Genomic DNA, 25,898 nt, shown 5'->3' on the forward strand with positions numbered 1-25,898 from the left:
GGGGTGGGGGCAAATCTGACTGGGGAAAATGTAGGCTTTGAAAACAGAAAACACTGTGAAAAAGTAAAAAAGTTTAGAAAAGTTTAAGAATTTCAGCCTAATCTCAAATCTGGGAGAAAATCATTGGAAGCAGTCCTGATTCTAGATCAAGGAAGGCTTAACTGTTTAACCACTTTCACCTACCTTTGTAAATTCAAATTAAAGATGAACTAGACACCAGTCACCCATTATACTGAGGACATGAGCGCTGGCCATTCAGACCCTCCAGTACCGGGGCCAAACCTACAGTAGGTGTGTCCAGGACTCATCCTGGAGGGCCATTGCATCTGCAAGCATTCATTCCAGCTCAGCTCATTACTAGATTCTCCTCTTAATGGCTTTGGCCAGATAACTGGGACAATTTAACACAGAGGTGGTGCTGTTTCAAAGAGAACAGGGAAACAGGCAAACACACCGCCCCCTGCAGGCCCGGCCGAACGTTGCCCTGTAGTGCCGTCACGCTGTCCTGAGTGAGGGGCGGGACCTTGGGCTGCCCCAGCGTCCTCTCTGCCAGCACCCTTTAATATTTCAGCAGGCAGGCGCCAGCGAGGGGGTGTTCTCTTCTAGCCGATGACGTTTATCTTGTCGTGCCCATGCTTGTCAGCCCCTCTTCTCTTCAGTCACGTTTTTGGTAGCGGCAGGTTCTCATCATTTTTTAGTACCGAGCCCCTAGAAGACAATAATCTTCCCGGGTGAAGGGGGGCCAGGGTGAGAGAGGAAAAATAAGAGGGAGCTGGAGAGTGAATGAATGCAGAATCCTCTACATTTCTTCTGAAGAGGATCAGAGGTTGGTTATCCCTCCTTTCTCAGGGCGTGAGATCTGTAATTGTTTTCTGACGTGGCATTTTACCGCATCGTATCCCTTAACAACTGACATTTAGAGTAGCCATTTTTTTTTTCATTTCTACTTAAAACTTCGGCACTATTCCCAACTTGTTTGCTTAATTGACTTCACGCCAGTCTCGTTACCTCTGAGTCTAGGTCCGTGATTAAAATGAGCCGAGAATTGAAAGGCAGTGTTGTTGCTGTGCAGGATGTGAATGTAGTAAGTTCATGGTCAGTAAGTATTAACAATCTGAAGCAGATGATTTCATGCAGGGAAACTATTTGTACACATTGTTACTGCGTTCGCAGCTAAAAACTGCAGTGTCTAGAATTTTTCATGCCTATGGGAACTAGTTGCATTATTTAGCAGTTATTGCTTGTGGCTTAATTTACCACAGTGTCACTGGAGTTTATCGGCCATGTTAATACAGGTAGTAGAAGCAAGACCGCAATTTGGGGAAAAAAAGTGAGTGGAAAAAGAAGCAGTCAATTGATTTTTTAGGAGAATTATTAAGAGTGTTAGTATTAAATTGAAAAGACACAGCAGTCTAACTACACCTGCCTGTAGGCTTGAGTTTCATTATACAAACGTATCCAGGGCTATGTGAGGTGTCATAATTTCCAACTTAGTCTAGATCAGCCTGATAAATGTGGTACTGTCATTGAGCAAAGGAGATTTATTTTACCATGATATCAAAGGCAATTGTTACTTAGCACAATAACTGTTTTAACTAGTATTTATAACTGGTTGATTTTTTTTCTGACAAGCTCGTGCTAGGACTGATCTATCACAATGTTTGTTGTCAGCACAGGATTACATAGTGAATCGAAGGATCCTGCCTTAACACAAAAGATCCATGGTTATTACACAACGAACAGCAACTTCATTTAATTCCAGCAACGCCGGAGGAGTGACACCTGCTCAGTCACCTGTTCCCTGCTCTCTCAGCTGTGCCCGGGACTCACGCAGAGGGCCCTGCAGATGCAGGCTGACCTGTTAGTCACTGGCGCAGGGAACTGATGGCCTGTGGCTCCAGCCCAGCTGCGACCCACTGCTCTGCTGCAGCACACAACAAGATCCCTCTGGTTTTAATGGTGATTTGCAAGTTCTCGGCTCAAGCAAAGCAGAACAACAACATTTTGATTTTCCTTCATACTGTGTGTGGCCTTAATCTGATTTCACAAGGTGCAACAAGATCCAAGAATCTGATTTTTTGTGAATGTTTGAGTATTTCAGGTGGGGTTTTGGCTTGACCCACCCAGTGAAGTGGCAGACCCTGGCCACAGGACGCAGGGGCTCGAACCCCATTCCGAGAGAGGTGGTAGCCAAGGGAGAGCTGCACGTTGGAGATGAGGTGGAGGAGTGATGCTGGAGACCAATGAGAAATGTGTCTGAGAAGAATGAGAAATGAGAATGTGTTTGTGTTCCTTGTATACAGCTGAGTTCAGTAATGATGGCAATTAGGAACAGCTGGGCAATTTTGATTTAACATTATCCCTCCCAAACGTCAATCCACTCCCTTCACTTCTTACGGGTTCTAATTCATATCAGTTCTGCTCTTCCCACAGATGGATCCAGGATTCTGGAAGGTATCCCATGTCCACTGTGGTCCAGTGCTTTCACTGCCTGTCCTTCATGACTCCCTGTGTCTTGAGTCAAGACCTCTGATCGAGCTACTCGATGGTGAAGTCCATTTCCAACAAGAAGATTTATGCTTAGAAATTAGCATTAGCTTCACCAAGGTAAGGACGCCCTTCATTGTAATTTGAATGACTGAATTAACAGTGTTTGACATTATTTATTTCATTTCAGCCTCAATAGCAGATTGCTCTCTTAGTGTCTTCAAGCAGGCGTAGACGAGTAACATTCTCTTAAAGGAGTGGAGGATGGGCTGACCGAGCTTCTGCTGTGGAGTATCAACGAAACCAAAGTCTGTGGAGAAATAGCTTTGAAAGAAAGCTAATTCAGATGACCAGTTAGGAGTTCAGTAAGGGTCAGTAATCAAGAGCTCATTTGTAAAGAAAATCAGAGAAGACAGAACTGAGAACAGCTTTAAACCACAGGCTCCTCAGAGCTTATGTTTGTTGGCTGGAAAAGCCAAGGTCCCTGTAAATATGATACAAGAGGCCTGCCTGCATGTGGTCTGTATATCTTGTGTTCTCCACCAGGCTGGTGAAAGTGGTTCTTTTTGTTAATGCCATTGCTTCACGTTTTTGAGTTATGAAAAATGTATGAGCTATCTGAACTCCAAAAAAGGTTGTAACCATTTCTCAAACTCACAGTCTTTAACAATTGTGTTTCCCAGGATCTTTAAATATCATTTACACATTAAATAGCATTCATAAATAGTGTGAAATAGTACACTGTAGGATTACATAGTGTAATGAATAACTTTGAACAACGATTGGGCACAAAGTAATGATTGGAACAAAATTGCATTCACTGTACATTGAAAATTTCATTGTCTAAGAAGAATGGGGAAAATAAATTAGTTTCTGGACAGATTATAAATAAAATCCCTTTCAGACTATCAAGAGATAGTTTGTTTCATGAACAAATCCTCTCCGATTCCTTGAAATCTTTATCATCCTATAGAGAGTTCTATAATAAACACTACAGGATGTTATGGGGCATTTTATGTGGAAGGAAAGGAAAATACCAGTGATGATCTCTGTGTCTCAGGTGCTTTCAGCAGTACAATTTTATCACTGAAATTAATTGGAGTATCTAACCTTTATTATAGAGTTTATTTAAATATGAAACTGCAAGTACACCAGTTTAAACATTTTCATTTTGGTATATTTTCATTGCCAGAATGTAGTAGCTATTTCAAGTTTGTAGCGTTGGTGGAGAATTTATTTTCATCAAAATCAAACCAGTTGAAATACTATCAAACATAAAGTTGGTGTTCTTTCACAGACCAAGCCTAGCCTAATTTCTCAATCTCTCAGCAAACAGATTCCGCAGCAGATATGGATAAAATTGATTCTTCACAGTCTGGTGGTTAGGAGAGTTTCCACAGGTATGTTCTCCATGCTCCGGACTTTTAATAGAAGAAGAGCTTTCGCTGTCCAGTAAAAAAAATTAATCTGCTTTTATCTTTTACCAGCAGGCAAATTAAAATTCGTGGCCCTATTTTTCCTTGCCTGCCTCCACGTTGTTTGGTGAGAAATTGTGCAGTTTGCATTTGACTTTGGAGAAGAGACACTTCACAACCTGTCTCACTCTTAGTTTTCTGATTGCTGCAAATGTTTTGCCACACATTCACCTAGGACCATTCAATACCTTTCTTGCAGTTTGCCCTGAAAGAGCCTTTCTAGTGGAGAGCAATGGATCATTCACCTCAGCATGCAATCTGTGAATGTCTACGAACCAAAGAGTTAATGACACAGAACTAATGCAGAATCATTTCCAATGCAATTTCATTCATCTCATGAGGTCTAGCATCAGTCTGGAGGTTGATAGAAATTATTCATTGCTGCTGGAGGACACTGTGTAATAGGATTACTGAACTGGTCACATAATACATTTATGAGTATCCTGAAGGGAGTTTCAAGCACATGCAGCATCTTGATTTTCTGATTAGAGAGTGGGTCCACTAGCTTCCACTGCTCAGCATATTCAGTACTTTAAATGGCTGAGCTAACTGCAGACATGAAAATTGCAGTATTTTAGTACCATTCAGGCAGTTATAAGTAGGGTCACATTATGTCTGTGCTGTATGAAAACATCTCATGTGCTGTCATATCCAGTACTAGGTTTTGTGTTTGCTTGACTTTAAGTGTATAGTTTCCTTAACAAGCACAGTCAATCAGCCTGAACGCTCATGTGCAAAATAATTGTTGGCTTTTTGTAACGGAAAAAATACGTGGTGACAGAGCAGAGATCTCCGATAATACCGAACATATTTTATTGCGTTTTTATAAAAACACAGTTAATATGACCCCTTTAGTCATATAATTAACACAATCTAAATTGTGAATGAGATAAGAGTAAACTGTATCATGAGTTTGACACTGAAATGAATTCTGCTTAGCCCCGTATTGCTTGCGGTGATTTCATTACTTATTCATGCACCATTCAAATGAAATCATGCTTAATTAATGAAAACTCTTTCCGGGTCGTACATTCTCCAGTGACGTTCGAAAATCAGGACTTTTCTCAGAAGATCTTGGGGGGATATGAAGTCATTTATTTAAATATGACTGCCCTCAGATCCCTCTATTGATTTCCACAACAATACCCAACAAAGTTCCGGTCTACCTGCTAAGCAAAACAATTCCATTAATTAGATCTGCTCTCTTCGGTTTCATGTCTGTTGTGTGGGAGTTTCTGTAGGCTCGGGGAAGGCTATTGTCTAATGAGTCCTGCAGGGTTGAAAAGTCGAGCTGTAATGCATTTGCTTTTGAACCTGAGCTGAATGATGCCCTTCCATTCTGAGTTGTGAAGGTTATTAGCACCCAGGAGGGGCTCTGTACTTCAGGAATCAGAAACATGAAGGTTTTTTACTGTGTAGCCCCCCTCCCCTCCACACACTCATACTCATGCCAACCAGAGCTATACCAATTATTGAGACATTTCTGCATTTAGGGGGAATGAAAAATGAAGCCTTGTTCTGATTTAATCCTTTACCAGCAAACTGCTGCTATCTATTAACCCCCTGATCTCTGGCCCATGAAAGCAGAAACCAGAGAGACACAAGCACCTTCAGGTTCCAGGTCCTGCCATTACTCAGAGCACACCGGTGCAACAGTAATAATGTCACACCCACACCCTTTGGCGAAAGTGTCTCAGACCTTTGGTTAAGTTCAGAGATAATGCAAGCAGGTGTAGCCTACAAGATGAATAATCACACTTCTGTCACACTGATGAAGACAGGGATTCCTGACTGAAAACAGGGAGCAACACATGGGACACAGCATGGCATAATAGTGGCAATAACAAAAAGTGTACCTCTACACTGTACACAATGCACAACTGTAACAAAACATGTGAGTTTGTCTGTTTGCTGCTTCTCTGTGTGAGTCTCAGGTATTTACCCCGTTCAATACCGTTTTCAAGGTCACTCTCCTCCTAGAACAGAACAAAGCTTTGTAGTGCAATGAGAAAATGCGTCTCCTGTAAATAACTGTGAGCAGAAGTCATGCCTTCTCATTTTGAGTTGATGTTTTTTGTCCCTTGCAATCATTATTTTTATTGGAGAGCCCGTGTTACCAGAGTCTTTTAAAGATATCCTAATACTGCATATATTAGTTTCAGTCATTTCCAAAGGATAATGCAAAATATTTAATGCAAAACAACAGGCAACCATGAAGGCACAGCAGTGCTGATAACTGTGTGTTTTTCTCCTTGAAAATAATGTGCTATCACTTGAGAACCTGCCCCTGCTGTGTTTAAGTAGCATTATTCTTAAGTGATGAAGCTTGCTTTCTGGGAAGATTTTATTTTGATACACCATTATTAGATTTGTCATAAAAGGAAATTAACCTAAATTCATTACACTGCAACAGACCTGTAGGACAGGGTGTTCACAGTAGGTGAATGGGTAGATTTCAATCAAAAGTTCAGTGTTAGATCCGTGTTGAAATGCTCAGACATTTCATGTTGCCTGACCTTGACGCATCAACACAGTCTCTGTCCTGGTCAAAGTAATCCTCTTTCCTCTCAATTAGGTCTTCCGTTTAATGAAAATGTAATTTCAATATTACAGTCATGCTGCCTGCCTGAAGACCAGCTAAGTGCTTTGAGTTTTGGAAATCAACCTTTTTAATATGCTAATTGTTAAGTTTTATGCAAATGAATTTTAATTGCCTAGAAATTGGATGCAGGCAGTAATTTGTTATTTAATGGAATGCTAGTTTATTCCGAAGGTGGAAAGGGAGTTAACCCATATGTCTTGAGGCACTGACATCAGCTCAGGAGCAGGAGCATTCCAGAATGTCGGACCACAGGTCCTCCCGTATGGAAAGTGTAATTTCTGTGGACAATTCTTACAAGCCTGCACAAGTGGAATGTGTAGGAAATCTCGGGACGTTTTTTGACATTTTATTTCTTGCATATTTAATCTAGCAAGTGCACTTAGGGACAGCGCAATAGCAGGGGTGTTAGACACAGATCGTCTCTGGATCGAGGGAACACTTGGGTTCAGATCACGGGGCTCACATCCCCCCCAGAGGGCGGCCTCGTGGCATCGGGGTGCTGGCAGCAGTGAGAGTGGGGTGGTGGTGGATCAGGCAGGAGCTTGTGTAAGTGCTTTTAAAGGGAGCTAACCCAGGTCCTGCTTTTAATGAACGTGGCACTCTGGTGTGTCACAGATCACACCGTTCTTTATTTTATCCCCGTTTCTACAAAGTTTCACAATGCTTTTTATTCCACATACTGTACTTCACATCCAGGTTATGCAGACTAATTTTGCCTAATGGATAGTATTGGTTTAATGACTTTTTGATGCAATCAGTAGCTATATTTTTTGGCAAAGCCTTAAATCAAACTGCACTCTGGTCCCCAGCAGATCATGGTTTTATTTCTAAATCTGGCAGATGTGATCCACAAGGAGAACAATGTAGTTCAGCTTCTCCTGTCACCATGTGTGCTGTGCTGTGCCACTGTTTTCATTGAGCATTGCAGAAGTTCATATTCTATTGTTTCATTGCAATTACGCTCATTAGGCACCCGTTCTGTTTTTATCTTTCATAATTCGGCAATCGGTGGACTGCATTCGCACATGAACTCTGCCACCCCTTCCCATGCGTGTGTGTGTGTCTGTATAATATGGACACTTCACAGATACCACATAAAAAACACTGCCACCATGGAGCCCTGAGAGATCATGAACATCCCAGGGTGGAAGGAGATAATAATGCCCTCAGGATGGCTGATGAGCTTGCAAATCCTGCAAAGGCACAGCCAAGGTGAAGCGGTCAGTTAGTCCAAACGCCTGTAATTCCCCTGCCCATGAAGGAGCTGTAACTCGAGGTGAGCAAGATCTCGATAAAACACCTCTAGGGGTTTGTCACTTCAAGGGGTCCAACATTTACTGAAAGCCTATCTTGGAATAAATATAGTTTCTGAAGTGACCACTGCTGGCAAGGGGTTTTTGACAGGAAGAAAAGGCAGACGATTCATGATGCAGCGACAACTTCTGAAAGAAGCCATCTCAAGCTGGCCGAACAATAAGTGACCCACGGGAACTCTGGAGAAGAGCAGGTGGCCAGCTGTGCACAGCTAACAGAGCAAGAGTGGACAGGCACCACACGCTCGAGACCAACACAAGCCCATCGCTGCCCAGGCTGCAGCCAGAGGAGGATGAGCTGGGAAGCTATTAGTGCCAAGCGCTCTGGCTTGATTAATGATCCCGTCAACGTGGACAGAGCCGGCTTTCATGCAGGAGTGGCCCGCCTGCTGAATCAGCTGAAAGAGAAAGAATTATGGTGCGTTCCGCAGGGGTTTGCTGAAAAATGTGCGTTACCTTTTTGGCAAACAGGAACTCTGTCATTACAGCGAGTATTATGATTGAAATCTTCATCGCATTTAATACCTAATCTGTTGAATGACAATTCTGGCAGCTGTTTTACCATCATTTTCTCTATATGACAATTGTTAAGCACTATTTCTTTCAACCCAGGTCACTAACGATGCCCTTGATCCCTGGGAGTCTGGTAAGAAATCAGTAGCCTGCACTTGAATGCGCTCCCCAACAAGTCGGGAAAAAAACCTTAAAGAGTGCAGACTTCCAACCTATAAAAGTACAAGATAATATCTTATTAAATTAAGTTAATTTGTATTAATTAAAATGAATGAACATGTAATAAAAGGCTTTTTGAATAACTTAAAACACATTTAGTATTGGTTACAACACAAGGCATGCTTCTAGTCAATTTTTAATTCTTCGAAGAGACTTTGCCAATATGACACAGAAAGGTTATAAACCACAGGTACATTTGGCCCATGGAGCTTGTTTGTTTTCTAGCAGCTAGTTGATCCAAGGAGCTCCTCCAGCTGCTCCTCCGTGTTTCTCCCAGTTCACTTGTCACTCCAGCCTGCTGCTCCACACGGCTGCCTGTGACCACCACCTTCTTCTGAATTCCTGGAAGAACCACCCACATCCGTGTGTCTGCACCAACACTTTGGGAAGCTCCTCTGTGTGCCCATTCTGTCACGCCCGACTCTCCCCGGACTCTGGCTGCAGTCCGGCAGGGTGTGTCTGTCCCGCGCGCTGCTGTATTGAGGTCTCTGCAGGGGCAAACACATGGAAAGGGAACTTCATGCGCTCCATGTGCCAGAACAGCTCCCCTGTTTGCTCTTATTGTCACAGTGCAAGAATATGTTTCTGCGCCTTCGTAAGCAACTCAAGGTCAGTGTGTGGGGGCAGTTTCAATAGCCAACAAAGACTGGCAGCTGGAGGCAATAAGTGTCGTTTATTTGTGTATCATAAATAGAAATCTTGCTTATTTTACAGAAAATAAATTGGGCATTTATTGTACTGTTAATGTCAAGCACGTCTCTGAATTCATGTTCACATTTTGTCATTTTTTTAAATATTTGCTGCTGGTTAAGAATTTGGAATTCTTTGTTGTTTAGTGAAAAGATTTCTACAGAGATTCATTTTATTTAGACTCACGTGCTCTCTTCCAGTTTGCTTACTTTATATTTTGTTCCTGTGTAAATTAAAATCAATTTTAATTAAATACACTTCACAAAATAGAAACCACAACTATTTTCTTCCATATTTGCACATAAATTGGGGGATATGATTCTGTCCAATATGGTAATTTTAGGAACATTAGAAACAAACTAACCTTGATCTGGCTTTTCAGATTGCAGGCCTGGAGCAGTGTTTGTCATTGCCTAGAACAGAGCATGTCAGCAGCTCTCAGTTAATCTGTGGGGAGGTGTTTCTCTTTGTTCCATTGGTAGACTTGACATCAGAACCCCCCGAGTGACTCATGAAGAACTCAAGAGCATGGATTTGTTGATTGTACAGGGAATGAATCCAACTGGAAATTGTTCAGACTGGGAGCTTGATCTTTACAGCACTTTGTGCAGTACTTGAGTAGGAACTCATTTGTGTGCTCTAACTGACGTAATTACCCAAAAAGCACAACTGACGGTGGTGTTTTTGGTGTAACAAGACATGGGGTGACTGAATAGGGCAGGCACATCTGAGATTTGAGATTGTAATTGAGATGGAATTTTTTGTTATTTGAGGTAAATGCCGCTCCGCCCCTTTCGTATTTTAGTTGATGTCATGCACCTGTCCCCTGTTTAGTTTGTCTTTATTTAAGCCTGGCGCTCCCGCTATTCCTATCTCAGCACTGGGAGATGGACGCCCGGAAACCCGCCTACCAGCGGGTCCAGGAGAGACCCGGCAGCATCAGCTTCCTCACGGCGTCCTGACCGTCTGAGTCCTCGTTACTGTTTTTATCCTCCTGGTTCCCTCTCCCTGTTCTGGATCCCATTCCGGATTTTAACTGTGTTTGCTTCGTCTTGGATGAATCCCCCAGTTTTGGACTCAGGACTGCAGCCCGGAATCCCCCCTTTGGAGTTCCCTGAACGTGTTTGCCATCGCCACGCCCCCCGAGCACCGGATCACCGCCGTCACCCATCCTGATCCTCTTCGTCTCCTCCCCTGATGTCCTTCTCCACTTGCTTCCGGATTACACCGTCTGCACAGGGTCCTGAACTACTCTTCACGGGAGCCTGGACCGGCTCCCGTTACATCATGGTTGTAAAGCACCTTGAGAAAATGTTCCATGAGAGGTGTTATAAAAAATGAAGATGATTATTATGGTGATTGCCTGTGTTTCTTTCTTTGTTAGGTTCTCGACTAGGCTGTGTGAGACACCTCTGCCTGCAGGAGCAGGAAAATGCATGAAAGAAGCTCAGGCGAGATGTAGCCATTAAGGTCTGACAAGGTCTGAAACTTTTCTAACGACTACCAGAGTTTACCCATGTGTGATAACTGATCTAACAGAATGTATTAATAAAGAAACGGGGCTGTGTGGACTTTGACATGCTCATCTCTGACAGATGGCAAGGCAGATGGAGGTAGTAAGTCATGTCCGTTTTTCAAGGCCTGGAGTCCCTGTGTCAGTCATGTGCTCAGCAGCACTCTGCCTATTTAGACTAGACTGAATCAGAGAGAACTGTGTCTGTGCTTCACATGGGCCTGGTGAAAAAAAGAGGCAGAATTCAGCAGCACTGACTGTGGTCTGACTTGCCACAGCGGACACAAGGTCATGAAGCCAGGCAGACATCTGTGACCGAGGAACTCATTAACCATGGGAAAGACTGACGTGAACATGCATTGCTCACAACACTCTAGGCCAGGAGGGTATGATCTTTGAGTTTTCATCCCGTTTTTTGTTCTAGATTTAAATGCATAAGATCAAAATATATGAATATATTATCGATTGAGAAACACGAACAGTTTCATGTCCTTTAAAACATCTTCAAACTTTTCTGTTGGTTATTCAAACCCACACACCCTCCTACCACCATCACATGAATTTGTCTGGCTAAGGTATTTCTCACCTAATGACAGGGCACAGCTATATTATCCAGGAATAGAAGAATTATTGATTTTCTTCACAGTCTGACCTCCAGATAGTCTCACCTTAATTCAACCATTGAAGCAATGTCTTACTCCTCTGCCTGCTCAGCTGTGGAGAGGGGTTGGTCGGTGATCTCTTCCTAGATATGCATTTAGATAGGCATTTACTACTTCTTCTTCTGATATTATTATAACGTCACCATAACAATAATGGATCTGTGGATGCTGTAAGCATTGTTACACTCTCGGACTACTCTGCAGTGAGCTCAGAGTTTAAATAGCATTGATGTGCTTTTCAGACATGGTGCCACTGAAGCACATACTGCCAGACCCCACATGCAGACTGCAGTAAGGCTTCTCTTAACACCCCAGCTGGGCATCAGATGTCCTACGGCAGTAGAGAAGCCCCCCTACAGAGAGGAGCGGATCACATCTGCGAACCCAAAAACATACCACTATACAAGTCCTAGTGAGAGAGGTTTCTTTAAATTGACAACACTATCTTCACACCAGACACCTCAGAATGGGATGGCACAGAAAAGGGTGTCAAAGAATGAATGATCCCACGTCAAAATTACTAAACAAAAGATGCACATATGCAAACAAAAAAGTGAGACTTTGAACTGAGCATCCAACAATCAGTTTATTTTACTTAAATATGAGTGGGACTTAACACATAAAAAAAACTGAAAGAGCCAGATCCTTCCCCACACTTTTGAATTCAGCAAAAACGTGGAAGAAAAAATGTGCAAGAGCCCTGATTTATTCTTCTTTTCTGCCTTTTTTCTTGTGATGTCCAAATCTGCTGTTTGGCTCGTTTGAAGTTTTTCTCAGTTTTCCAGAAGCACTTTAGTTTGCTTTTGTATGAGCCGTGCTGAGTCTGCAGCAGTCTGTTCGGTTTCTGTTAAATAATTTAGAATTAAAGCTTTGCAATAACCTCACAATCGTGAGATGGCAGGAAGAAGTGTGTCTTTCACATCTGGTTAACTTAAAGAAAGAAAAGACACATTAATAAATAAATCAGATTTTAACACCTGCTGTAAAAGTAAAACAAAACACACAGCAGAGTGTAAAAAGTAGATCAATGATTCATGAACTTTTAAACAGAGAATGACCATTGTTGACCTGGTGTAAGTCTTAAAATCGTCCTTTTCCAGCAAGTTCTAAAGGCCTCTCTAAATCAGTACTTGCATGAGGCCGGGGAATAAAGGTTGCGTTGGTTCAGTGATGTGAACAATGAGTTTAAATAGCTCAGGGAGAAAGAGAACCTGAACACCCTCTCTTAAGGAGCACGGTCCCGGGTGAAGGTTGTGCTACTGATCCACACCCCTGCCCTGTGGTGGGTGTGAAGAGAATTCCCCTGCTGGAGACAGCCAGTGTAAGCAGGAGTCAGGGGGGACTGTTCGGATGTGTGAGCTGGTTCTGAATTTCAACAGAAAAAACCCTGGCTATCTGTTTTGGATAACCCTCAAAGGAGTGCGGCATATCCCCCATTTTCAAAACCAGACTCACAATTATTATTATCAGCCTTGTTGTTTGTTGTATCTGGCAGACGCCTTCATCTACGGTATCTCACAGCAATGCCAGGTCTCAGGCAACAACAAAAAGAAAAACTTTTTACAGTTTTTTGGCATTACAGTTAACATTACCCTAAAAACAGCTTGAATGCACAGCATGCCGTGCTAAAGGGAGGGGTGGTGAGAGCAGAGACCCTCACCCTTTCTGGGCAGGAAAGCCAGTATCGGCTGACCATCGCCTTCCCCACACCTGCAGCGAACGAGTGCTGTGCACTGTTTGGGAATAAGAATTTTATAGCTTTCATCAATTTGCTTGTTTTTTCAATCCAATTCAGATTAGTGAGGCAGCAGAGCGAGTGACTCCAGGACTTGTAATCAGAAGGGCTGTGGCCCCCAGATTCTGGATGGGACCCCATTACGAAAGCACCCCTGCACCAGGTACAGTACCCCGCGCCGATCACTCCAGGGAAAAGTTACACGCAAAATAAAAAAGTTGCTCCGGATAAAAGTGTCTGCTGGATAAATTAATAGTAAAGACAGGAATTGTCAGATGCGGGTGCATTTGTTATTGCGCTTGGCTCCCTCGTGAAGACTGTGACGTCTGTAAGTAATGAAGGATTGTGCCTCTCCAGCCACGCTCATCAGGGTAGAGAGGAATCTGGGCTGGGCGCTGGGTTCTGCAAGTGAAGGAAAGACGTTTGTCCCTGTCAGCACACCTCTCTCTGTAAACAGTTTTCAGGCTCATTAGTACCAGGCAAGCTGGCCAACAGACGGTGAGTGCTGAGATCATACCCAAAGACAGAAAAAGTTGGAACTGCTTCCTTTATTGTCCCAGATGGGACGTTTTCTTTGCAGACCGGTAAAAGACACGACACAATGCACAATACAGTACATTAAACACAACATGAGCCCATTAGCCAACCAGAAACATACTTGCACGAGATGAGGAAAACAAGTTAGCAGCTGAAGTCATCTTCACGATTTAGAAAAAACGACAAAGAAATTGGGTCATCAGTGCGTGAGACTGATACACATGCTGATCCACCCTAGAGAAGGATACGTAATTGTTGACATAAAAACAAGGCTGACAGAGAGAGTGAGTCAAGACCGTATTTATGAAGATTAATGACAGATAAACTGATTTCAATAGATTTGAAAGGATTTTTTGTTTTTTTAGAAAAACACAAGTCCAACTTTCCCCGGCTTCCGTGTGCACTGTTCTGCACTTCTGGGCTTTAGCAGCAGGGACCAGAATTCTTCACCACGTAATAAAATAATAAAATGCTAGCTCTATATTATGTTTCTCTATTATGGTTACTAATACTTTTTTTCACTTTGTCCTCTAAGATTAACCCACCCAAATTCTAAAGGAGTGTGAATTTTTCTTCTCGCAATGCAGTGCAAGTTTAATAAGTCCTTTATTAATATTAACTTAATCTGAGTCTTGATAATCTTTCAGATGAATCAGTATCACTCTGAGCCTTACTAAGTTTCAGATTCTCCACTGTACTTCAGCTTCAGGTTTTCTTTTCAATATCATAGTATTTACCCTGTCCCTCATTTGCAGGTCTGGTCCACACCCCAGAGATGTCAACCCTGACTGCAGTAATTGATGAGTGCCTCTGTCAACTGCTTCCAGTGGGCTAAAATAAGGAGGTGGGAGCTCCTCCCTAAAAAAGGAGCAGCTGTAGAGATAAAGGAGAAGAGCCTCTGCAGACCTAGAAGCCAGCACCTAGTGAGTTTCTCTTTTCCTGTGACAAGCTGCTCTTGCTTAACGGGCTTCAACTGAGTAGCACTAGGATCCAAGAGGCGGGTATCTGTGTGCTGACTAGTCTTAGCTTTTTTATTAAACAACCTGCCTTAGCTGTATTTATCATGCTATGGCTATTGGAAGTGCCTATTGAGGCGTCTTGAGAATCTAGGGACACCAGTCCAACCTCTAACTAGTGTCATTTGAAGTTCTCAGGAGCTTCAAAGCAAGAAAGGAAACTGAAGTGGTTACTTGGGTCTGAGACACACCGGTCAAAGGAATCGTCTGATCCTTCAATAATTAACTTCTGGGTAAATGGTTAAGAGTCATCAATAACTTGAGGTAAGAAGAGATTGGAGAGAAGGAGCAGAGAGAGGGAAGGGCAGGAGAGAGGAGAAGAGCCAGTGGAGGCCAGAGGTTCTTGTTCCAATCACCTTTAAGACCAGATTCAAGTTAAGTATTTAAATCTTGTTGAGAGAGATTACTTTAGGCAATTTTTACAAAACTCTGATTTCCTGTATAGGGAATCCATAGGTTAAACACTGACTCTCCTGGTTAGTGGGTACATTTTAGAATAAGGAGACAGGTTTTCCATTCTCTTTGCATGCAGATTTATATATAGAGAGATTAAAATCTAGGTCTTGTTCTGTTAAGTTTAGAACATTTATCTCTCTTGTTGGCCTGTGTAAGTGTTATACAGTGTTTGAATACTTGGTAGCAGTCTGGGGTTTTTCCTTGTTCATCAGGACTTAGGCTTCTTGCCAAAAGCTTTACAATTTGGGGGTTATGGTTATTTCTTTTAATCAGCAATTAACCTGCCCGGCCGATTTCTGTTTCACTAGTACCAGGACCCCTTTTTGTAACAATTTGCCATTTTTTTGTGTTAAGTCTCACTCTCCCTCCCCCCATCTCTACCTGTGCAGCTTCCCCCTGGTTACCCCTCGCTCTGCAAAGAGGTCCCAGCCTCTTTGCCCTATGGCGTTCGCAGAAACGTCCGGTTCTTGGACGTCTTTATTCCTCGCGAAACATCGCTAGCTGTCTTTGGAAGAAGAAAAAAAACACTGGCTGAGATAAGAATATAGGCCCAGACTGAATCCAGTTTTAGCTTTCTCTTTAGGCTTGAAGCGCAGTGCCCCAAAGTGGGTGAAAATTCAATTTATCCAGCGGAATTAAATAAAATGGCTATTTCCATCGTTAAATTGCCAAGATAATTTATTGAGTCTTAACCCCGTTAACAAAGAGCTGCCGCTGTCGATTGATTCCCCTTGTGCTGTGACCTTCCTGTCGGTGAATCAGTGACACAGGGGCAGCGAGTTTCTCTCTTCTCTTATCTGCATTACTTGGGGGCTGGAGACTGTGAATTCCAACCGCTGGTCTTCTCAGAGCTCTTGTTCAAACAGCATGTGGGCACCTGCAGATTCATCAGACGGACCAATGCGTTGGCAGCCACGAGTGTGGTTAGGAGGACCTGGACAATCTCACCGAAAATCATCTTGTAAAGCAAGAAACAGAATAACGCTGAGTCACAGAAATCTGTACTGCTGAGCCCAAAATTCAAGACATCACCCATTTGTGTCACCACAGTTTTTTCATCAACATATCCTTTTTCTTAAATCCTCTCACACTCTTTGTTTCTCATCTCAGTCTAATTCACATCTCAAAACCTACCTGCTTCAGTCCACACCTGCTTTCAATGGCTACAGGAGGATCCAGTGCATTAGTTTAAAACCTGTTTTTTTGTGTGTTTGGCCTTTTTTTTTGTAGGTTGAGTCTGTCTCTGTGTTTAAGGTTGCCATCATGATGAATAGCACATCCTTTACTTAGAAGTTGTGTTCCTGAGGGAGATACATAACAGTGAGGGATGGAATGTTGTTATGCCATAAAAATCTATCTTACTAAACTTCCTATTGGAGTGCTGGCAAAGTGCATAAAGAAGTATAAGATCTGTGCAGAAGTGCAAGGTCAGTGAGTGCTGAGAAAAGATGGATTGTGCCACCTTGTTAATTTCCATAATTAATTAATTACATTCATACAGCGCTTCTCATCCCAAAGGATCCCAAAGCAATTGCATCCCCAGGATTTAAATTTTAAGAGATTTTAAAATTCATGTGAACTCTCAATTGTGTTCTCTCTTGGATTGTCATTATTCAGGAATAAATTAACCACACAGTTAAGGCAATTGTTTATTTAAATGATTATTTATTAACCATTACTAATTGTTTATCAGTTAAATTAAGCTAAGAAAAACTGGGCCTTGCAGTCACTTGTGGCCTGTGAGTTAGTGACTTTGTCCTTGAACAGAGCTTTCCGGCTCATCTAGAGTTTATTTTGATCTGGAGTTTCTAGTAACTACAAACTTCAGCTTTACAATTCCTCCCTTGGTGATATTATAGATTGTATCGCTTAGGAAAAAACTAAAGAAGCATCATTCACACATTATTCTCCTTGCTACAACAAGCAGCTTCGCTTCATGAAATGACATGGTTATGAATCTGAACACAGAAAGAGGGACCTTGGTCTGTCTGTTCATTAACTTGACCTGTAGCAACACCAGTAATCCTATATGCACGGATTGTCCCGGCCAGCTTTATTGGAAATCTAATGGAAGAAGGGAAAAGTAATTCTAGAAGTATTTTTATTCCTCAGTTCTTCATCTCTTAAATCCAGTAAAGAACACCATGCTTGATGACTCCAATATAATCTGAAATTACTCAACCCTGGAGTTAGATTGTATCTTGTGATTCCCCTGCTGAGGATAAAAGTATATTCTCTCGAGCTCCAGGCATTTATCCTTGCTCACTGCCAAGCAAGATATGCAACCACATCTTCCTGGAGTCCTGTTCCCACTGTCTTCCTGTGTTCACACTGAGCAACTCTGCCTATCAGACAGACATCATCAACACTTCACTGAAATCTGGAATTGTTCTCACTGTCCTTTAAATTGCATTTATTATTTTCTCTGCCACAAAAGAAGAACTTAGACTCTAGCCTCCTCTGTAATTATCAGTCAATATCTAACTTAACATATTCGTAATGTTTGGGCTGCTGCAGTTCAGTTACAAGCTCACTTATCTGCAAATGAGATTTATGAGCAATTTCAGTCTGGATACAGATCGATGGATCAAGAGATGCAGTTATAGTGTTGGCTTTCTTACAGTAGAATCCATAATTGCCGAAAAGAAGGGATATTTTTATGTGAAATGTTTCCAGTGAACAAACAGCAGAACTTGATTTGTTAGGTTTAATAAGTCCTTTATTGAACCTCATCTGAGGCTTGATAAACTTTCAGATAAATCAATATTTCTCTGAGCCTTGATTTCAATTAGATTGTCTAGCAGGACTCTAAATTGCATGTACATAAGAAAGCAAAACAATTCAATAAAGACACATGATGAAAGCAAACTCATAAAACTAGCGTCTGTTTTTGACAAGTTGTCTTTAATATAATCTGCCTCTCTGGTGACAACCTGTCTCCAGGCTGGAGCTACTGTAAATACAGGAAAGTATAATTTAAACATTTCTGATTTAATTTAGTCTCTCTGGAGGACCATGGTGCCTTCTACTTTTATATTCACTGAAATGGTCTCATTATCTAATTGATTAAATTAAATATGTCTTAAAATGTGAGTTGGAACAGCTTTATAAATGCAGTTGACAGCAGAGAGAGCAAACGGTTTGTCACAGTGCCGTCTGAAAGATCTCCATTGGGAAAGGAGTGCAGTCCAAGCAGGAGAGCTCAAGGGATCCGCTGTCTAGGTTGAGATGCTTGGCTGCCTCTGTCTGTGTTTACAGTATTGACACCTGAGCGCATGGTGACCCTTTGTGTGGTTCTAATGAGGTCAGCCCTGTCTGTTCTTTAGTCAGGCAGTTCTGAACAGGTTGCTGTTGGACCCACACTGAGACCATGTGGATTGCTGAACTGCAGAATCAGATCAGCTGGCTGTCCTACACATAAGGTAAATCAGGATGAGGAATAATCTGTATGGCAGGGATAGTAGATCCATTGACTTGCTAATGGGGGATTGTAGCTCCTGAATAAGATGATTACATTTATTTATAGTCCGTAAAGCACATTATTAAACAATCTGCTCTGAAAGCCATTTTTAAAAGGTTCTCACATCTCAACACAATGAAATGCTTTGTGCCCACTGGCCAGAATATTAGGAGCTCCCCACCAGATAACACATTGGGCCTTGGTGCTCATAAAGAACAGCCTGAGCAAGAGGTGTCATGCATTCCAGTGAGTTTTGGAACATGTCCAACCTCGATCTCCAGATGACGTTGTTCCACCAGTTCCTTATGTTAAGAATTGACAAAAATTGTCAAATAGCATTCTGGACCAATTTCAATGCATCACCATCTTCTTTCCTGATCCCTCTGGTGTATGCTGGAATGTCTTTACTCTTGCTGGTAAAGCTCTCTGTCTCTGTTCAAATCCCAGCATAGTGACTGTCTTTGCTGAGCGTACTGACTCACTGGGTAGCAGCCTATTCCAGTTGCTCCAGCAGGAAGCAGACGGAGTGGGAGTATACACCTGGACAGAACTTTTCTCTGTGGAAGGTCCTGCCCCCCAGCCATGCTAGTACCTGTTAATACAGGTGTGCAGACTGCCCCCACTGCAGTGGGGACCGTGGACTAATGAGTCCCTTGAGCCCTTACCACAAAATGGTAAAACATCTGACGAGTCCGTTACTGAGGAGCTCTTTTTTCACCCTGAAATATTTATCCGTTAAGGGACTAAATGTGTCCCTCAGAGAAGAATCTGGGTCAGAAACCCATAACCCTCCCAACCGTCCGGTGGGCAGGAACATTGGCAATGTGTTGTGGTCGTCATGGTAGAATTCATCCTCCTCATTTATTCCCATTGATCCTCAGGTATAAGAATGGATAAACTTACTATAAGGTGTATGAGAAGAAGAAGAAAGATTTTCACCCAGCATGAAAGGTGATATTTTTATGATGATGACTGCCCTCCTTTTTTTTAGATTTTGAACAGTCATTACAAGAATCCTTTTAATATTTCAAAACCCAGGCTCCATAGAGACTCTGAAGTCATACACTTCAAATGAGCGCAACAGAAAGTTCCGGCAAATGTACCCTATCTTAACAAGTCCCCCACGCCAAAACAGTTAAGCCTCTGCTTTGGGCGGTAAAGACACAGAGACAGAACGAGCCATCTTTTACCTGCGCCTGTCTATGAGCTATTGGCGATTTATAAAATTGGCTGGGAATAACCCAGGAAATAATAGGCGATCTCAAATATATGAACCCCAAGTATAAAGGGTCTGATCTTAGATCCCTCTTTCCCAGGATTTCTGTCTACCTCTCTGGTATCCTTAAAGCAGGGGTTCCCTAATACCTCATGAGCTCTCCTTCAGAGGGTTTCAGATAAAGAACGTCTTCCACTACCCCATTAATGTGCTGAAGGCTTTGGAACTGTTGTCGGTATTTGAAGATTAGCGGCGAGGAGCTCTCAAGTTCTTACTTTTGGTGTTGTTTGAACGGTGAACTTTTTCAAGGACTTTTGGTTGTTTTCTTTTCGTTGACCACACAGCTCACCCGGTGTGTCATGAGGATGGATAACCGGGGGAACGTCGACCCTTTGAAGCAGCTCTTTCAGGAAATAGCTGCATGACCTCAGCCCATGACTAACTTTTAACTGCGCTGACATGATGTATCACTGGGCTCCGTTCTGTACACTAGAGCTCCGAATGAGGGAAGGCTTCGGCACTTTGAGGTGACAGGGATGAAAAATGTTACCTTTAATTCTGGAAGTCATCACAGTAAGTCAAACGGGTTGCAGCTTGACATTCAACTCTATCCAGTATATTACGAATATATTGCCATTCACGATAATCTATGACACTGGTTGGATGTAACTCTCTGGCTGATCCCTTGCTGAGTTTTAAAATATGACACATAATAAAATCTGTAATAAATAAGTCAATACCACTTTCAGAAACTGTAGTTTCACTTGCAGATGCCTTTGACTCAGGGTTGAATATATGTTAATGAAATATTGCATATATTAAACACAGATTATGCCCCGGAGGAGACATTTCATTCTCGCTTTTACCTAGAAAAAAAAATTGGAATTGAATGCTGTGCACAGAATTCAAATTTAAATGCGCTTATCAGGGCAACCAGTAGCGTTTTCAAATCTCATGAACAAATTGGCTGACAAAAAGAATGTCTGTGCTTTTTTCTGCGGCTGTTAGAACAACCAGAACGTCAGTGGCAGTGGAAGACAGGGAGAGAATGAATGCTCACTCTTCCACTCTGCTCTGTATTGGAGAAGGACTCTAACGTCTGTAAAACAAGCTCTGAAAGTGTCATATACACAAGGCTGGCTGATGACTTTTCTTCTGAGACCCTTTTCCAGGGCTCACAGGCTTCTTGTAAGAAAGAGCATAAAAATGCTTGTCACAAAAATTGAAACTTTACTTTGATTGACATAAATAAGGAGAAACTTTTGCTGGTATCCAAAGAGGAATTTAAATGTCAATACTGACAAGACAGCATGAATAGCAAGCTTCAGTTTCTTATGTAAGTCAAATCCCTCTCGGAAATTCTGCATGGAGGGCACTTAAACATGAATTTGATGGCTTGGGGATGAATGAAACTTTGCATATTAAGTCTACTAGTAGCTGTAAAATACAAATAACACAAACAACCCACGAGATTATTTTAAAGTTGAACAGGTGACATTTTCCTTGAAAAGAAAATAATCTCTCTTGGTGACTACCCAAAATGAACTGGGCGCTGGTCTCCCGTCCCCAAACTAGTTACATTCATACATAAAAGGACACCAATTGGATAACTAATTCTGGAGGACATAAGGCTCTTCAATCAGCACCAGAGTCAGTGAGTACAACAGGCACTGCCTGCAGTCGCCTAGACTCTGAGCTAACTAAAGCAAGCAATTCCAATAAACGGTAGTTCGTTTTCTTTTAGTTTAGAAACCTTTTAGGACCAAGAATTTGGAATTTGGAAGAGCTGAACAACTGGGGGTGGTGGGGGGGCAGGGCAGCAGGGATTTTCACTGATAACTCTGGAAGCTCACAGGCACCTAACAAGGCTCGAGCTACTGCTGTAAACTCTCCCAACACCGGCGGCGTGCAGCCATCTGTGAGCAACAGCAGCCCTCATTCAACCACATTGAGCCTGATCCAGACCCAATCAAACTAACAGGGATGGATGACTTCTGAATCAGTGCTGTTTTGCTGGCTTAAACTGTCAGCCATAGGGGAGACGACACCAACAAAAATCAACAGAAACACGTGGAAAGACATGACAAATCAGGCTTTACGGTTTTAAAACTGCTTCCCTTTCCTTTGTTTTGCTTTTATGAAGTGCAGAGTGATTTCAGAATCCTTTTTTTCTCATGAATTCTTTATTTTCTTCCTATAGTTTTCCATAGTGAACTTCTACAGTGATGGGGATGATAGCAGTGTTATCATCACATATACCATGGACATTTTCCTGTTAATTCATATGTAAGATAGAAATAAAATACTGGCATCTTTTCATTGGAATTATATTTGTAAAGCCACACTTGTGTGATTTAGTCTCCAGAGAGACTTCTCAGACTAGTGTGCTCTCTGCAGCCAGTAATAAACAGGTTAGTATTTTAGCATTTGTTGCTTTTTCCTGCTTTTCATTTCTGCTGAATGTTTTTATTCCCTTAATATTTATTCTATTGTAGAGCTTCAGAAAAACATGCAAATGATCACATTTTATTATATTTTTAATCCTTTTTGTTGGCTTTTATTTCCCCCATTCTCTAATTTCTTCTTAAAAACAAACTTTTCCTGATAGCGTGGGTGTTGGCATTATGGGATATGTACTGTGGGTACAGTGGAGTCTGCTGTCTGGAGCTCAGCCAGCAGCTCAATGTGGGCAAGACTGAAGAAGTCAAGGCTCGTGCAGGAAAGGGCTGCAGTGGAACCTTTGGTCAGTCTCCTCACACTGCCTGCTGAATGACGCAGCAGTAAGGTGAAGTCTAGTTCTGGGGTGAACTTCACCCAGTCTGCATGTTTTGTTTCAGTGTTTGCCATCTAGACACTATAGATTTATTAAAGCAATTTCCAGGTGTTTTCACAGCAAATTTGATCTTTTTGCATTGGTTAAATGATCATTTGTTCGGTCAGACCTATTTATTTGTTTCCAGGTCTTCCAACTGAAGCTTATAACTTCACCAACTTTAGGAATGCCCTGAAACCCTCTGCGGTCAAGTTGAAAAACAGCTGTAAGGGTGCGAACAAGGCCGTTCAGAGTTCGGGTAAGTATAAAGTTATGGTTAGGCTTCATGCCAGGGTTATTGAAATATACAGTTTGTGCTCGTGCCCACGGTAAGCTGTCAGTTCTGGCTACACCAGACCAATGTCCTGAGCTGTTCACACCTGACCAATCCCACAGAGGTGTGTCAAGGGGCAGGTGTGCCTCCTGGAAACCCCTGACGACAAATTGTAATGAATGGTGCACAAGATTCAGGAGTCGTTCGACGTCTGTTTCCGAATGTATCTGCGCATTACTTTCTAACAAGACCTAAACGGTTGGAAATTATATTGTGTTTATGATCTGTGTAATACATACAACTATTACCATCCTTGCTTTTAGTTTAATGTGGATAATGATGCCTCTTAGGTGCATGCTTTTAAATTACATCACATATTATTTCATTTTCCCAACAATTTTAAAACTGGATTATGGGCACATTTGGATATGTGAGCATAAGGTGTCTTGATCTTACACATAGCACAGATGCAATGAGATATAGTTGTGAAAAACCTATTTTGTACCCCAGTCAAGAGTTAAATCCATCTGATAATATCTTGCACGGCACCTTTTTCCGTGCAGTGAAATGGGTATTTTTGCTCCAACTTGTTTTCTGAATCCCAAAAGATTGCAATTTACAAAATGAAACTGCACCTTTTCAGAGTATTCTTGGCAATAAAAAATGGTAATGAATTTAGATTTGCCAACATTTTATTTGAAGCCAAAAAGAAAATCTTGTAATTCTGCATATACTGTACAGTACAGTACCTTTTTGTGCTGTAACTTAGAATACAATCCTTCAGGAGCATAAATCATCATATTTGTCATTCTGCTAAGTAAAGACAAAGCCCTCACTTTCCTCTTTATCATAATACACATCCTGACATTATAATTTGTTACTTTTCTGTGTGAACCCTGGTATTTGAGGCATATGTAGAAACACATGGTGCAGTATTCTAGTTTGCAAGAAGTTTTGCTCTTTTATTTTTTACAGCTACTATTTAACTGCTGCAAAATGTAGAAGTTACATGTACATGTAATGAAATAACACTTCTCTCTGCCTACACACGCCATTCATCATTGACTTTCAGGGAAATGGGATAGTCGAATTACCCTTTTTTAATTTCCCATTATCAGGCTTGCAAGGGTAAGTAAAAATGATATTAGCTTGTTATTATTGAGGCATGTTCCCTTTGCCAAATCTCTGTGATTGATTACAACACTAATGTGCTTAGATTAGGCAACTTTCATTTTTATCCTACTCAGAAATGTGGTAATGATAGAGAGCCACATAAGAGGAAGAAGAAAACAGAAATTAAGAGCTAAGCAACTTGGAACAGTATTTCACTAACCACATTCAAACCTGACTGGGACACACTGCAGTTTCAGTAGGCATGCTGGCCTGTCTAAACTCCAATTTCTGTTGAGTGATTTAACTCCCTGTTGTGCTACAGGTGATCTGTAATGGGCTTTCTTTAATTTGATTTCATTCCTCATTTAGTTTTGTTACCACCCCTCCAGAAGAATTTCAAACATGCTTCTGAGAATATCCACCAGACAGAGGTCAAATCTCACACAGGACTCTTGAAGTTCAATTATATTAATAATACTCCAAAAAACTGATTTTCATTTGTGAAGTTAACTAATCAGAAGCATGTGGTATTTTCAGAAAAATATTCACATATATGAATGAGGGTCATTTTCATTCCCTGGAACCAAAGTATGTAACTCCTAGTTATATATTTAGTTCTATTTTATCTTTTGATTTCTCATCCATATACAGTAGCAAAGATGCATGATTCCTGCGATAAGAAAATTCAACAGGATACATGTCCTTTAGGATTCCTGGACCTGAATACTTGCACATTTCTTACATACAGTAGAACTTGTAGGGTACAGTACCTTCAGAAATTTAGTTTCTCCTGAGTAAGGAGTCTTACTGCGTTGTGTTCAGTGTCAGTGCTGTCGAAATATGTAGGAGTTTAGTCCGCAGGGGTATCACAGGATTTGCATGAACCCTACAGGAGTGGAAGTGTTTGTCTGTGCTGATTCATACCCTTCTGTCTTTTGTGTCAGTGCTGTGTCATAGCTACCTGAACATCTTTCTAATGAAAAAAAAAACGAGTCCCAGGACTAGAGCAGTTTAAGAATGTGACACAATTCATTATCTCCCCGATGTGCACAGCCCAATCACTACCCTGTGTGTGAGACTTCATCTGTCGCGGCGGCGAGAGGCAGTTTTCCACGGCCTGGGAGGGCAGCCATGGAGAGTCCATCGTTTCTGGATTCAGGTCACGCCTGCTCCTCAGCTGTGCATTCAGCGCAGACTCCACTGGGATCGGACCCTTCCCGCATCGTCTCGAGGCACAGTGCGCCGTTCGCTTTAGTAAAAAAACACGTCGGATTCAATTGCTGGAAGTGCAATATAAAACAAAGCAGAAGCATCCTCCCAGCACTTGACCTTGCCCTGTTCGCTTATCGATTTGCTTTCCCTTATTACCCCACAGATTCGCTCTCGCTGAGAAAAAAAAACCTGTTTTAAATGAGTGGTTTGCTTTTGTCATGCCAGGCATTGATTCAGCTCTTGCTGCCATTTCCCCAGATGTAAGAGTCATAATTTCTGACAAGCGTGTTGCACCAGCCAGCTGTTGCCAGGTGTGGAGGCTGGGGCCTGGGGGCTCACTCCAGGAACCTGTTGCACCAGGTGAGTTTCAGGCCCAGAGGAAACCTCCATTCAGAGTCTAGTCTAGTGTGTGAGTGTGTGTTTGTGTCTTTCTGCCCTGCGGTGGACTGCTGTCCCCTCCAGGCTGTGTCCTGCCTTGTGCATGGTACTTGCTGGGATAGGGTCCGGTTCCCCCTGCAGACCCTGAACTGGTCGGAACAGGGATGGCTGGACAGGTAAATTGAACTGCACCTTGAGCGAGAGGAGTTGTCAGA

At 42.1% G+C, this 25,898-nt stretch overlaps 1 long non-coding RNA gene across 6 annotated transcripts; it reads left to right on the top strand.

Annotated features, from left to right (window-relative positions):
* Nucleotides 1-591: 591 nt before the first annotated feature.
* On the top strand, nt 592-25,654 carry LOC107077656 (uncharacterized). 6 transcript variants are annotated; one of them, XR_011190935.1, is made up of 10 exons: nt 592-826; nt 1,763-8,295; nt 8,490-8,523; nt 8,887-10,779; nt 13,270-13,372; nt 14,502-14,669; nt 20,239-20,467; nt 22,503-22,679; nt 22,855-22,965; nt 25,147-25,654. It is a non-coding gene; the product is annotated as an uncharacterized lncRNA (long non-coding RNA). The 6 variants fall into 6 exon arrangements; XR_011190934.1 differs by having other exon boundaries at nt 1,763-8,523; XR_011190931.1 differs by having other exon boundaries at nt 8,490-10,779.
* The last annotated feature ends 244 nt before the right edge of the window (nt 25,655-25,898 follow it).

The sequence above is a fragment of the Lepisosteus oculatus genome, chromosome 11 (genome assembly GCF_040954835.1).
Source record: "Lepisosteus oculatus isolate fLepOcu1 chromosome 11, fLepOcu1.hap2, whole genome shotgun sequence".
In the NCBI taxonomy this organism is placed as follows: Eukaryota; Metazoa; Chordata; class Actinopteri; order Semionotiformes; family Lepisosteidae; genus Lepisosteus; species Lepisosteus oculatus.